Below are 14915 nucleotides of genomic sequence, written 5' to 3' on the forward strand. Positions count from 1 at the left end.
TAATAACACGAGTATAGAAAACGTGCATAAACTACAGATGGCATTTTAAACATATTAGAGCGCTTTCTAGTGTAAAAATCAAAATTTGTACAAAAAAATTGATGTGATAATTAAAATTTAAAAAAATTTCAAATAATAAAATATTCTCTTACATTTCTATGAGATACCGAATGAAACATTGAATGAACATATAAGCACTACACTAGTCCAACACAACGATTAACAGCAATTTGAGTGGATAATAACAATTTGGGTTGGGGTGGGGGGTTGAGCTACGAAAAGTTGTAAGAACCATTAAAAACTAGATAAAAAACAGGATATTGCAAAATATAAATGGGAGGCGAGAGGGCTTGTTGTGTGACATTCATAAAAGCATTCCCTTTACACTTATTTCGACTTACATACGAATTTTCAACTCTAGCTCAATTTGTAGTAGTTGTAAAGATATGTTAAACATTAAAAAAGTAGCCTTTTCCTTGGGAATTCCTTCCCTCCAAATCGTTGAAATCAACCGTGTTGCTCTTAGAAAATTTTTTTGTCTGGTAACAATTTTGCATACTGAATTTCAGGTCATTTGAACTAAAGGGAGTCACCAGGGATTCCTAAATGTAGAGAAAAAATAGATCAGAAATCTTCAAAACCCCATAAATCGTGTTCTGAAGAAAAATTGCAGAAATAATTATTTGTAATAAAAGTACTCGGTTCGATATCACCTTGTATATCTGTCGCAGGCAACAAGTTTAATTAACCGCTCAATTAACAACCTTACCCACCTTTTTTATTTCTCACAGTTTGGTTGCGTTGACGCAAAATACAATGGAAGAGTGTAGTGACAAAAAGTTGGAACTTGGTACTATTAAAAATTGGCTTTAAGGGCAAGAAAATATCTTTATAATTAACATTAAATAAGCGTTTTTTTTTAAATTTCAATATCATGTTACAGTTAATAATAAATAAATGCTTAGTCAGAAAGAATACATCAAATAAAGCTTATTAACATTAATTATTAGCGTATCAGCTATCAATTTTTTGCTGAATTTGTTTTCTTATTTTATAAGTAGTAAACATACTCTTATTTCACACGAGCATTTGGTGTGTCTGTTACGGCACAAGTATTTTCACCCACTGATTCCCAATTTTGAGTGCGAACTGCCGTTATTATGGAAATGTTAATTTTCAAACTTTTCTGTTAATTTGACTTTATTTCGAGTCGATTGGTGAAAATCTCATCTTTATAGCATGTATAGAAAAGAAAATCGTTATTTTTGGGTGGTTTTTCGCGCGCTCTGTTAACAATCAAGCACTTAAAATGCAATTAAGACAAAAATTTTGGCGGTAGTTGTTGAGCAAGCTTTACACTACTAATAAAAATTTTATACATATTAAAAATTTGATTTTTTCATAGACTTTTTGAGGGATGAAAATCGTATAAATCGAGTTTTTTCAAATTTTATGAATTGTTTAGATACTCAAATACTAAAGGCCTTAGAGAAAAAATTAGTTCTATAAATATTCTACCGGGTTATCCATCGGCAACCTACACTTTTACGTTCAGAAGTATGTTTTAAACAGGATGCTCAATAACGGCATCTTCCATGCGAATATCATGCTCAATGACGGATTTTGCGGTATATAATTGTGTATAATTTAATTTCACTTTTGTCAAAACAGGATTTTATAAATGAAGTTACAATTTTTAATATAGTGACCACTGTGTTAAAAACTAGTCTAACCATCTACTAAATGAGCTATTTATTATTTTGCTCACTATTTATACGATTATATGCGTTTTGGCACGTACGCTATTATTAACGATAGTGTCAGAAATAATAGAATTTAACATAATGTTTATAAAATTGTAAAATTATAATTGATTAATTGTTGATATATAAAAATGGAAAAAATATAATGAGTGACATTAATAGTAACAAAATATTAGAATTGTTGATTTGTTATTTCAGGTGTGTGTAATATAATATAATAAAGCGTAATAATAATTAATAATGCAATGAATAAGCCGGAAAAAATTGTAACTTATGAAAAAAATACTTTTTGTAACGTGTTTATAGGACCCCAAGGAAAATTCACCCAACTTATCTCTTTCATAGAGAGTCATAGAGTCGCAATAGGGGGCATATGTAGCTCAATTTTTTAGCGCTTATTTTGGCTTAAGATAGTCAAATACTAGGTATTTTTGGTCGCTGAGTGCGAATCTGAACAACTAACATGCGAATCAAATAACATGAATTCTGACACGTCTTTCGAAAATCGTGCCATTTTTTCCAAGAATTTCACTTTTTTATCCCAAAAACAGCTCAAAAAAACAGACACACAAATTTTTTTTGGCACAAAAAAAATATTAAATATTGAAATTTTAACTAAATTTTACATTTACACAATTACATCAAGGTATTAGTAGCTTCTAGAGACTATATTCAGAAAAAAATATTTCATACTTTTATTTTTTATTTTTTATTTAATAAATCACAGTTTGGACGGCACATCCTTAGTTTGCCGTTTTTGTCCTAAAAAAGTGAAATTATTGACCAAAAATGGCACAATTTTCAGAAGACGTGACAGAATCTGTGCAATCCTACGTCGAATACGTAATCAACAACAAAAAAATATCATAGAGCACAGTTTGGACGATAAATACTTACTTAGTTTGCCGTTTTTATGTCAAAAAGTGGAATTTCCGTCAAAAATTTGTATTCAGCAATCAAAAATGACAATTCTAAGCCAAAATAAAAAGCATTTTAAAAAAATTTTGGGCTGTATATGCCGCCTACTTGTTCTTAAGGGTTAAGTTGGATGAATATTCCTTGTAATCCTATAAACACGTTACAAAACGGCTTATTAACTGTACTAAAAAAATAAGTATATGTTATAATTGTATCTTTTTGGGTGGTCTTGATAAGGTGACTCATGTTGCATTTAATGGGTTATTAATAAGTTGTTATCAGTTGTATAGTCAAAACGTTATACCATAAGTTATGGTCCATAACTCTTGCCGCTTAAAACAGAGGCAACTGCCCAAGGGATTCCACATGGTCTGGTGCCGACGAGCGATATGAAATTTTTAGGATTGTTATAAAATATATTGTGGGTATATATGCAATATTGTAGTTAAGCAAAGTATATGAATATTGTAGCTATACAATGTTTCCAATTTTATTTTGGATTAATATTTGGTTTGATTAATTTGAAAATTGTGTAAAGGTATTGTGAAGATTTTTTTCTAGTCGTAGCAAAATCACTTGAAAATAATATTTTACATTTGTATCTATATGTTATATTATTGTCATTTGTTCGAACATCGGATTGCTGATAGTTTAAACATGGGTTTGTATATTGTTATTTTAGTGGTTACTTAATTCGAATCCAGCAGCAGTCACATTTAAAAAAAATTTTATTATCATATGTAACGCTATTGGATTTTTTATCTATTTCTTTTTTGTTATCTTGAACGTTGTTTACAAATTTTCAATCAACTTTTGCTGATGTTTTTAGTAAGAGTTTACTTTGTCTAAGAAGAGTCAACTCTTACTAACAATCGAGTCTAACAGATACACCAAATACACACAAGATATTTTAAATAAATATCTTATCTGTTTGACATTTGATTCATATTTCCGACGGAATAATCATTTAATTATCAACCATTTTTATTATTTTTATACATTAATTAGGATAACAAAAACCGCAATGTAAAATAATTTTAGATAACGTTAAAGTGATATAAAGCAAAACTTTGATATAAAACCAGTATATAAAGTAGGTTGAATCATTGTTGTATTGGTGGTATTATGAGCTCGAAAATTATATAATTAAGATGCTAACTGAATATTATAATTACAACAAAAGACAATACAATTAAACAATAGAGAAGTTGTATGTTTTTTTATTTTATTTTTAAGTACTTAAGAAAAATTAAAAAAAAAATTTTTTAATTAATTTTTCTTGTAAATGTACAATTGAAATTGGTTTTTCTAAACTATAAATAAATTCAAGCGGTAGTGACGTCAACACTTCGCTTTTGTAATAATGATAAATGGTTTGTCTCTTAACTGGCTTTCACTATATTATAACGCATATTTCCATAGAAACCGATTTACTTGCAGCCTCAACGGTTGTAAATACGTCACTACCATTTTATTCAAAAATATAACTATTGTTTATTAATAATTGATAAAATACTTAAATATTAATGAATAAAAAAAAAATTAATGCAAGTTTTCTGTTTAAATTCATATATTTACTGGCCATTATCCGGCCGCTCCTTTGGACGCTTACAAATTTTTTCTAAAAAAAATTATAGATAATATAAGTCAACTAAATATTTTACAAGATCACGACCTTTGACCTTGAATATTTTTTTTTTTGCGCAAATGATTTTGCAATGGATATTTTTAGGTAATTTCTTACGTCGGAATAAATATAATCCCGTTGAAAAAACTTCACTTTGATTTTTTAAGCAGATCGACTTTTTTATTTTCTTATTTTTCTGGGCTAAAATTGGCAAGGGCAGTTAAAATTTTTTAAGGAATAGATTCTAAAACTAGTACCTAACAGTCTTTCAAATGAGCTTTTGAACTTCAAATTCGATGATTTTTTCCATTTTGAAAAACTTGAAGAGCTCATATCTCTAGGTGAGAGGTATTATTTTCAAAATTTTAAAAACTTAATTATTATTAACTTTTATTAAGTTAATTATTATTTGGAAAAATTACAACCAAGTGTCTGTCTACTACAGTATTTTAATGGGCTTCAACAAAAAATTGTTAAATAAGTATTTATTTCAAAGACTAATTGATTATATAATCGTAAAGTGCATACATATTTATCTGCATAGTACCATGTCTGGATTATGTAATAGGGAAAAATGTAATATTTTGATAAATGACTGATTATTATCCTTTTATGAATTCTAAAAATGTGATAGGAAATATCATTATATTAATCTTCAAAATATAAGTATACATAGGTACGAAGTATATCGTACTCATCTATTTATATTAAAAATTATTGACCTTCACTACTGTCCAAAAAAAAAATTAAGTATTCATGGAATGGTGTTTGCCTTTACATTTTTATACCAAAATAACGATGTAGGTGGCCGCTTGTATAGATAGATACATGAAGGTTTATAACCTTCATGGATAGATATATGAAAAACGAAGGTTAAGCACCATTATTACTATTATAAGAAATAGAAAATTGTTTTTACTTTTTTATTTGCAGTGTAAGATCCTGCCTTTATATCCGAATTTTCACTAAAGTGATTTTTCATATATCATTTAAAAAAACAAAGTTGACAAAAACGTTACATAAATGTATTTCATGGAATATAGAAACAATTGACAAAGAAAGTTGCTTAATTAACAAAAATTTTTGATGACCAGTTCACTAGGACTACGACTAGAGTGGTATAAGTAATCTCCAAACCTTTTTAAAATAAAACTGTTTGTGCGCAAACATTAAACCACATCCTTGTGCATGCGCTAAAATTTCCAAGCATGCGCGTATATTCTAGTAATAAGAGATAAAGCAATGTCATCAGTAATGACATTATATGTATAATTAAAATTTAACTATATTTTAATAGTTAATTTTTTTTTTTGGTAAAAACATTTAATACATCGCCTCTTTATTTGTTTCAATTTGAAGTTACTTCTACAATTTTTCTTTGTTATCGTTATTTCCACCATAAAATTTATGCATCAAATTTTATGAAATAAAAAATTTGAAATTATGTTAAACTTAGAAATTTTTTTTTTTTTGGTGTGTTACATTGGCTGAATTTAAATAACATATGAAACTCAATAAATAACCTTTTCAACGTTTTAAATTGAACTGAACAATGAAAATCTTGAAGTGTGAATTTATATGAATTTAGTTCTCCCCACTCCAAGAAGTGTTAATAAATTCCAAGGTTGTCATATAGTTTTATTTTTTTAATGTATGAGTTTTATCGAACTTATGTGAACATATTTGGGTTTGATCAACTTTCCCACCAAACCATAGTTTTATTACGACCCCAGCACTCATGTGCATAGCATCGCCAGGCTTTAGGTACTGCTTACAGCGTACCATTCAGTTTCAAATATATTGAAGGGAGATTGTTTATTTTACTTTTGTGATAGATGGACACATGTATACCTATAATAAGTGCAATGACAAAAACACTTTAGTGTGTTTAAATTTCAAGTTTATTATTTAATTTATTAATTAATATGTGACTAAGCTTTCGTGAAGTGTAAATTTTAAACAAATATTTTTTAAATCTTTTCTTTGTTTTTGTGAATATATAGTGCAATAATTTATCTGTTATGACAATTTTTAATAAAAAGTTTTCGAAAAGGAAAAAGGTATAATTTTTGAATTATAAACACGTTTTAAATTTTTTTAAAGTTTTTTTGTTTATTCATGTTCCACCAATGTATTTTTTTATTTATTTTTTTAAAATGTTAAAAATAATGCTATTTTTTTATTAAGACAAATAAAAGTTTCTGGTGTTTTTTTTTAAATTTATTTATGGATTATTTAATCAATGTTTTATTTATTTAATTATTGATAAGATAGTTATTTTTATAAGGCTAATATTTTTAAACAACCGCCATGAACTTTATTTTTATATGATTTTGATAAATGCAATTTAAATACTATATATCGTTTCTAAGGTTACCAATATTATTAATGAAACTGTACAACAATATAGCTCATACACTAGAATAACACATAAGTTGTAATTTATAAAGATATAAACATGAAGGTTATAGAACAGGAGAAAGATCGCTATATACTAAAGCATTAGCCCATTAGCGTACCTGTCCCTAAAAATTTGAAGAATTTATAGTTCATTTTTAAGCCACCAGCCGCGCTGTCATCAAGAAGTAGTATCTGTGAAGTTAGCTGTTGTTGTTAGCATAATGTACAAATTGATATATCATTTGAAATTAGCGCACAATAGCCCGCTTTTATTGATACTACTTAGCGGTCGCAGCGCCTCACTTATTTTATCCATATTTCGGGGACAATATTTTCTATAGCGATCGTTCTCCTGCCTATATGCTTCATGGATATAAATATAAAAAAAATTTAATCTGACATTTTACTGCTCCATCTATGATCATCATTTTGAAACACAAATTAAAGATTTCTGTACAAATTTAAAATAGTAAATGTCAAATAATTCAGAACCATCTTTTCTGATATATTAAATTCTCATCTTTTCTGATATACTCAATGAATAATGACTATTTTACTATTTAAAAAAATTAAAAATTGTCCATACATTTTGGCTGTGTAAAAGAATTCTTTCGAGTGTTTTGGAAGGGGGATAAGTGAGATCAGGAGAGGTAGAGGCTATAAAGCGGTGGTATTTATTTTTAAGCCCAGTGAAGCGGGCGGGTATTAAGCTAGTTTTTAATGAATTTTAGTTTATGCAATCTTCGTTAAAATAATGAATGTTATTATTTTATCAGGTAGATATTTTTAAAAGATAGTTTAAGAGAAACTATAACCACGTGATAATGAAAGAAAGCACTTTGTATGCAGTCTGTGTCACAAAAAATGCACGTGTTTTACCATTCTAACTATTATAGCTAAACATTATATGGGAATTACATGCACTGTTAAAGTACAATGAATCAACTTAGGCGTTTATTATGATTTAGACTGTACATCTATCATTAGTACCAGGCCTGCATTCAGAAGTACATTACTACATTCTTAAAGAGATATTACTTTATTAGACAGGATTTTTAGAACAAACCATGGAGGTTATAAAGAAGGAAAACGATCGCTACGTGCTAAAGCATTAGCGCACTTGTCCCTGAAAATTTGTAGAATTTATAGTTCATTTTTCAGCCACCAGCCGCGCTGTCGCCGGTAAGTAGTATATTAGCGCACAACAGCCCGCATTTAATGAGACAACTTAGCGATCCCAGCGCCTCACTTATTTTGTCCATATTTTGGGGACAATATTTTATATTGCGTTCGTTCTCCTTCTTTATAACCTCCATGGAACAAACTGTACTCACGCCATAATGAAGTACTGTGTGGTTGTGTGGACACTGTGGACATCTATTCCTAAGGATAAAGAAGTATACGATTTTGAAAAGGCTATAAAATCAAAAATGTATCAATTTATTAAAATAATTTTTCTATATCCTCTATACTTGAGTTGTTTTATCGAAGCTAAAACATTTAAAAAAACAAAGTACATTTTTAAAGCACACAGTTTAATTTAAGCAGTTCTATCTCTTAATTCTAATTTAATTTCAATTATACGTAGCAAAAATATAAATTTGAATCAATTAATTGGTACTATTAGACTCGAAAGCACACTTTAAATTTAAAAAAATGTTGGTCTAGATAAAACAACTCAAGTATAGACGAAAGTTTGGTCTTCCCGGCTGCAATTCCAGAAAGAGGGACTTTGGCTTGCTATTTTTGTAGCTTACCAGCAATTTGTTTAATTATAAAATGCATTTTTTTTAAATTTCCAATTCTTATTTTTTTGTGTTGGGACCACATTTTACAGTACCTACTCTTGATTATTGACATGATCTGAGCCTAACCTCACAATATTTATTTAAAATGTAGAAAACCTGCGGTCATTTCAGGCTAAGTGCACCAAAAAAATTATGTTTTTGGCAAATTGGCATATTTATAACTATATATTTTATCACATTTTACACAATTTTTCATCCCTCAATTTTGTGTGTAAATAAGGATATAAATGCCTTCAACTACCGGTTTTTTAAATAAAATTTTTATTTTTTTAAGAATTTGGTTTTAAATTACAATTTTGATACATTTTTTGAAATGAAATGATAAAAAATATTTATTTTTAATAAAATTAGTATTAAATTTAAAATAGTAAACAAACTATATTGCTGACCCTTGGCTGACCCGTTAAAATCTTCTGTCAACTACACTAAGTAGTGTTACAGATTTACACATTATTTGGATACTTATCTACCACTTAATTTATTAAACAATTATCTACCACCATTTAAATAAAGCAGACACATTATACCGCAAGCGGAATTTTGTATTTATTATTTTTTTAAATCAATCATCGGGGGCCCCATCATTTAATTTTATATTCCACAGTAACATTGTTATTACAGAAATTGTGATTTTTTATTTTGTTTTAAAATAATTTGTATACAATTTGTTATTTAAACGATTGTTAGATCGTACTTTCGGCTAGGGAATAAACAAAAATAGTATAGTACCCACGACCAGAATGTTGTGCGTTATATAAGGCCCCGACTTCACCATTGTATCACACACGCCGGTAAATCTAACTTTCTGATCTAGGGATGTAATATACTATTTTCACTATCTTAAAATAACATTTTAAGATGGTTTAACAAAATTAAGTAAATCGTATTTTCATGTTAATTTATAGATAGTATTTTTAACTATTAGTATTAGTCATCTGGTAGTTTTACCTGGAAAATTTTCCGAGAGTTTGGAAAATGGATAATTTTATAGATGGGGTGCTCTTTTCGAATTTCGCCTTTGTTACCTCGTATCTTTGCCGCCCGCGCCACCATATTAGAAAATTTTCGTCGAAAATCATTTTTTTGACAAAATCTTCTTTTCTTAGTCATTACGTGGAAAATATCTCTATAAAAATTAAACTAGAAACAATTTACCTATGTCTTAACAATTTTTTTTCTTGTAAAATCAATAGTTTCGGCGTACGAGTGCCGCAAAATATTACTTAATACACGTTTTCCCGGAATAACTTGTTTCCACCTTGAGGTAGATTAAGCGGCGAGTTTTTGTAATGTGATTTTAATCCTCTTTCATAACTTCAGCTACTTCATCATCAGTTAATAGATTTTCGCAAATAAAACAGCCCCTTTTATTAGAAGCAATGGCTCAATGAACGCAAACTAATTATTCTTCTATCGCCAGACAATTTTTTATCAGTTTTAATTTTTTTATGTTTTATCGAATATCAGCCGATAAACTATTGCGTATTAGGTGTAGGAAGTTATGGATAGGTAATTGTGATTTTATATAAGATTTTAATTAATTCAATAAAACACATTAATTTCAATTTAAATATGTCTTTGAGAGAAACTAACTATATAACCTTGATAAAGAGATTGTATTTGAGAGAAACTAACTATATAACCTTGAACTGATATGATCTTACTTATTTCAACTGAATAATATCGACTAACGTATTTCATCTAAACGTTTGGGTTTTTCTCACATTTTAAACCATAAGACTGGCCCTTTTCTTAAGGACATATGCTGTGCAAATGTAGGCGTATTTCCCAAAAATATATATATTTAAAGTAAACATACGGTGAACACCTCTAAATAAATCAACAACATATAAACAAAAATGTTCTAAACAAAAATAATATATTCACATAAGGTGACCCATATGCCCGTTAATTCCAAAATATGAAATATCCAAAAAAGTAAGATTCTCTTTTTGCACATTGAAAATTTAACATCATTCCATAAACATATGATACCCTATGAGCAGGTACTCGATAAAGACTTAAATGAAAAATTGACTTTTATTAAAATAAAAGTAACATGCCATTTTTGAGAGGTATGTTAGAGAGAATATTATCTTGTTTAAACGAGTTATTCAGACTAATAGTCAAAGAGTTAATTTCCCGAATACGCAAAATCAGATTTTAGGTCTCCAAACAACCCCCTATCGAATGAGTAAATAAAAAAATCAAGTGTAAAAGTTTTGAGTCACACCTCTACGATTTATGTAAGTGCACTGGACTAATTCTATTATTCATTTAAACAACAATAGTTGATAATCTAGATTTCATCAATCAATTCATGAGTAGTACGTTTCAACATTAAAAAAATAAATTAGCTCCAAGGTGAGACTTAAGGAAGGAACTAAAACGAATAAAAAAAATTTAACATGAAAGGGTATATGAGTTTACCATGTTTACCATGTTTACAAGGTATGCTAAACTTCCCTTTTAGTATAGTCAATCTGTCGAAAAATAAAATGAAAATGGAACCAAAAAAAAACCCTCGTGATGAAAGCTTACTTGGGCATGGCCACCTGCTACCTGTGTGATCTATTTATTCTAAAAAAAATGTAGAAGACATTGTTATCTACAATTAATGTCATTGGTGCAATGTTGTCAAGCAAAAAATGTGCGCGGTAGGTGGCGTTAAAGTGTCAAAAAGTATTTTTCAACTTTTTCTAACTTTCTTCCTTTTTATTTTCCAGCTATGATCTAAATGGAAAAATTGTTATTTTTTATTATGCGTAATAAGCATTTTTCACTCCCACTATTGAACAATTTTTTTCTGGATTGAACACTTCTTTAAAAACTCTCTTTCAATATCAACGAACACCCCACACGCATACACACACAAGCACATTTAAGTTACAAGCACCCTCTTGATAGGAGATCATAACAACAAAGTTACATTTATGTATTTGTATTTGTTTATGTATTTATTAAAAAAACAAATTAAATGCTTACCTAATTAATTTTGTTTTATTTATATTTTTGTATTTTTTTTACAGCTAATCAAAATTCAATAATGTCGTATATTAACGAACGGTAAGATATAATTCATTTTTCCTACTTCGTGTGCAATTCTTTGCTTATAAATTAACAAATTAATACTTAGCGCTTGTTTCATATAACTAATGTAAGATAAATTATAACAGCTAAAACAATCGATATCTACACTTAAATTATAAAGAGAAAAATTGATTAATTTTTTTTTGTAATGGATCAACTTAAAAACTACTGGACCGATTTTTAACAATATTTTACCAATATAAAGCTACATTATCAGCGAGTAACATGCATCATGTTTTATTTTCAAAAAAATAGAATTCCCTCACCAAAAAAGTTAAACTCAGGATATTGTGATAAAAAAGGGATAGTAAGCGAGGGTAAGGGAAGGGAAGACTGTAATTTTAAAGTTTTTGGTATACAGTATGTTTTTTAAACGCCTTAGCTGCTAATGATACTTTTCAGTCCAGATTTTTAATATCTCTGGGGTTTCAGAGGTAGTAAAAAACATTACTAATTCAAACCCCACATTCAAAACACATTAATAATTATTAAAAATCCACACATTATCAGAAACTGAGTTTCAATTAGGATAAACATGCTATTGCAGGTTTTTTCAAGTTTTTGAAACCCATGTAATAAATAATACATGCAATTTAAAATTTTTTTTACATAAAAGTTATATTTTTTCCCATTTGTATATACGTATCCGAACTCACCATTTTGGTAGATTGAACTACTTCTCTAGAGGGTTTAGGCGTTGCATATTTATAACGACTAGATATGCATTAATTTGTTATATTCACCGATGATAGTCTAGGCGCATAATAGCTATTTTATAATAAAAATACATGTTATGCGCATAGAGTCATCTATCAGTGAATATAAAAACCAAAGTATACCTAGGCGTTATACATATATAACGCTTAAACCCTCTAGAGGAGTAGTTCTAACTACCAAAATGGTGAGTTCGGATACGTATATACAAATGATGTTCTATTACGTATTCTGTATTCTTTGAAAATACGAACCACCAACAAAAAATATAGGGTTCTATTTGAAAAATGAAGTTGACCGTCATTTAACCTATAATCTATCCACCTAAACATGCATCTGAAAATGATCGAGGCTTTTAGATGATTAAACTTTTGTTTGATACTATTTGTGTATCTAACTTTTCTTGGATTTTTTTTTTTAAATTTAAAAAACCGTATATATAGATAATTTTTTACATCAGAAAAATTTCTAAACATAATTAATTTTTTCTAAAATAATTATGTTAAAAGTAGATTTTTCGTCTTGAAAACAATTTTTGACTTTCATGTTATTTTTATCCGGTAAAAGATCAGCGAAAATATATAATTAATATTTCTGTTGCCATATTTATGTTTTAAAAATTGCGCGGATTTCTTCTGTCAACATCCACTTCGACCCACCTCTTTAGATAGGTCGTGGTGAGCGTCAATAATATCAATATTGCCGTTTTCACCGCGACCCTAACGACCACGGTCGTCATGTGGAACGACTGAAGAAATATTTTAAGCGTTGTGAACGCTTAGTGGAACGCATTCTATTTAGGATTTACTTTTATACCACCGGATACATGAATCAAAAATGTTTACAATTTGCTGATAATTTATTATAATAAAATCTTACTATGTTTAAAAAGCACATTCAACAGATTTTCAACGAGATACAGATTAATTTTTAATTTAAATCAATTGAACAATAGGGTATTCCACTATTTTTGAAAAAGTACTTCAAAGTGTTGATTTTGTTAATAAAAAGCCACCAAAAATTTATTTCGGAAAAATACACACGCTTTCTTGCCAAAAACTTAAATTTTAAACCTTTTTTAAACTGTAAAAAACGCGGGCATCCAATTTGATGACGTAATATGGGTATCACTATACGAAATAAGACAAATAAGTTTGACAGATATATTCATAGACATCTGATTATAATAAATATAAATACTTATCTATGTATATATTATACCCAGCTGTCTACACTAAATTAACTGATGGTCAATGACTCATACCACTATGACATCACAGCAGGCTATGACAATACCCGCGTTTTAGGTCACGTGATATAAAGTTCAAAAATTACAATTTTTAATTTTAATATTTTAAAAGAAACAAGTGAAAACAAACAATTGACTGAGTTAATTGTTGAAATACCATGTATAGACAGTGTTGATGCACAATCGTTTGTTTTTTTTGGCGTCACGTAAATAACAAAAGATATTCACTTTTAAATAGACACACACTCAACTGATATTCCTATATTAATACATACTATAAAATTTGCACCTAATTAACGCCCTCATGGGTAAACAGTGATGTTTACAAAAAAATGTTTCAAACAAAAGTTTTTTATTTTTTTAAAAGAACCATTTTTTACATTTAAACTTTTGTTCTATCTCTAACGGTTTACAAGATGGGTCCTACGGACCCAAGACCCAATTGACCTATGATGCTCATTTACGAACTTGACCTCACTTTTTACGTCCTGAGTACGCTGTAAAAATTTCAGCTCGATATCTTTTTTCGTTTTTGAGTTATCGTGTCCACAGACGGACGGACGGACAACCGGAAATGGATTAATTAGGTGATTCTATGAACACCTATACCAAAATTTTTTTCGTAGCATCAATATTTTTAAGCGTTACAAACTTGGGACGAAACTTAATATACTATGTATATTTCATACATACATGGTATAAAATGTACTTTTATGACTCGAAATCAGAATATTTAAGTATATTTTTACATAAATTTTAACTTTTTTCAATTTTTATGATTTATTTTTGACTAACAATAATACCCTATTGATTTTATTTCATTTGAGAAAGACAAACAAAAAAGTTGGTCTGTTTTAGAATCTGTTTGCAAGTCTATGCATTCTTATCTCTATTGTGAAGTGTATTTTTTTTAATAACTACGCATAACAAGCGAGTTCAAACATAAGCGAGATTGAACATTGAATATTAAAATTTAATAATTATGCATTTATGTCAGCTTTTAGCATCATTTTATAAACGCATCATCCACTATCCCCACTCTCATATCTTTCAATTGTTTTTTTAATAGTGGGAGACGCCTTGACAATTTTTTATAATCATTCTTTTGAAATCTTATCTCAACACGTGCAGATGTAAATAAATATCGCGCCAATTTTTTGCTTACTTAAAAATTTGAATAATTTATTTATTTAAACAAATATTTAAGGTAAAATATATTTTATTACTTATTAATTATTTAATATGTATATTTTGTTAATTTATGTTGTCTTACTTATATTTATTCTCAATTATACCGGCCGGTATAATTAATTATAAAAAATTACTTCTAACCTAAACAACATTTC

Source organism: Chrysoperla carnea, chromosome 2 (genome assembly GCF_905475395.1).
Source record: "Chrysoperla carnea chromosome 2, inChrCarn1.1, whole genome shotgun sequence".
Classification (NCBI taxonomy): Eukaryota; Metazoa; Arthropoda; class Insecta; order Neuroptera; family Chrysopidae; genus Chrysoperla; species Chrysoperla carnea.